The sequence below is a fragment of the Artibeus jamaicensis genome, unplaced genomic scaffold, assembly GCF_021234435.1.
Source record: "Artibeus jamaicensis isolate MK-2021 breed Jamaican fruit bat unplaced genomic scaffold, CSHL_Jam_final contig_490, whole genome shotgun sequence".
Taxonomy (NCBI): Eukaryota; Metazoa; Chordata; class Mammalia; order Chiroptera; family Phyllostomidae; genus Artibeus; species Artibeus jamaicensis.
In genome coordinates, this window is record NW_026521861.1 from 9,106,036 (window position 1) to 9,107,901 (window position 1,866).

The window sequence follows — 1,866 nt, forward strand, 5'->3', positions numbered from 1 at the left end:
AATTCAAAATCTGCAAAGTTTCATGTGCAAATCAAAGGCCAAAGAAATATCCAGAGCTCTGCTCAGTGTCCTGATGAATGTGTTAAAAAGAAATGTGATTAGAGAAGTGATAGAGTTAAGCAGGGAATTATGCAGACTGCTCATGTTTTATGGATTCTGATGGAGTGGGAGGATGGGCAGTAACTACTCCTCTGAATGATAATAGTCTGAAAATCACCAGCAGCTTATGACTGTTTTTGGTAGTGGTGGTGGTGGTAGGTGGGGCCTCTGTGTGTGTGTGTGTTAAAGTGTCCCTAACCTGTAGTGTGCATGCAGATAATACTTTTAATAAAATTTTCCCTTTTGTTATAAAAATTCAAGGAGAAATTGGTCCATTTGCACAAATGAAATATTAAGGACTCTTGTTTGTATCTGTGGAAAGAAAGACACCTGGAGAGAATCAATAGAAGGTCACCAACATTGGATTTGAAACACAGTGGATGACATGGACCAACAACAAATTACCAGCATCATAGAAGACACTCTGGATCTCATCAGGCCCGGCCTGGATGAGTAAATTGGTGTGAAAATGAGACATTACAGAGAGCTTTGAGGTAGATTACATGTTTATGATCAACATTTAATTATGATATTGGGGAATATGGAAGAAACTGTGACTACTACAGAAATTGATAAAGAAACATAAGAAGAGCTATATAATCAACAAACAGAACATCTCAATGCTCTTAGTCCAGGGAGATGGTATTGTACTAGTTGCCCTTCTATTGAGGGTTGGCTAAAAGAAATACTTAATCCTGTATGGAAATTAAGACACTCTATATGAGTGTATATGAGTGCATCTTTTGAAGATATTCAAAAAAGAAACCTGCATAAATTTTGATATTACGAGATGACCAAGGTATATTTACACAATGGAAAACTCTGCAGCAGGAAGAAAGGAGGAGCTAATTAATCCCCTTTGTGATGGCATAGATGGATCTTGAGAGCACTATGCTAAGTGAAATAAACCAGGCGGTGAAAGACAAATACAATATAAGTTCACCTGTAAGTAGAACCTAATCAACAAAATAAACAAGCAAGCAAAATGGAAGCAGAGACATTGACATAAAGAACAAACTGACAGTGACCCGAGGGGAAGGTGGAGGGGATGATTAGAAAGAAGGGGAAGGGTCATCAAGGAACATCTATAAAGACATGGGCAAAGCCAAAGCAGGTAGGGTCGAGGGTGGCAGTCAGGGATGGTAAGGCAGGGGTGGGGGGAGTGATGGGGTAAAAATGGAGACAACTGTACCTGAACAGCAATAACAAAATAAAATAAATGACTAAGGATTTTTCCACTCCTAAAATGAGTGAATTTCATAACTCATAAATTTCATAACTCGTAACACATAACTCATAAATTCTTAAGCTAAATGGTATTTTTATTTTTCTCCAGCCCTTCCAGTAAATGTGATCACCAAGATGCAGTCCTCTTTTTTAGGAGATGATTTGCTTTATTGATTGTTTTCAGATAATTTCTGATGTTTTCAATTTAAGTTAAACTTGATATTTTCATTTTCTGATTTAAAAAAAGAAAAAAGAAAGTCACCAACACAACTGGCAACATTAACCCTAAAATTTTTAACCCCTATGCTTTGCATGACACAGAGGCAAGAAAAGTTTTACTTTAATCCAGGATGTAGGCAAGACTCTAAGTGGATGAAAACAATGCTTAGTTACCCTGTTGGCCAGTCATAAAGGTTCTGAAACCTACCCTGCCTGGGGATTACATAGGCCTCTTATGCTTCCTTTATAGCAATGCTTCTCAAATCTAATGCACCATAGAGCTGGCAAAGCAGTCTCTCATATATTATTTTAATTGTTTTC

At 37.4% G+C, this 1,866-nt stretch overlaps 1 pseudogene; it reads left to right on the plus strand.

The window, feature by feature from the left end:
• The first annotated feature begins 226 nt into the window (after positions 1–226).
• On the plus strand, positions 227–779 carry LOC119064011 (U6 snRNA-associated Sm-like protein LSm3; annotated as a pseudogene).
• Positions 780–1,866: the final 1,087 nt, after the last annotated feature.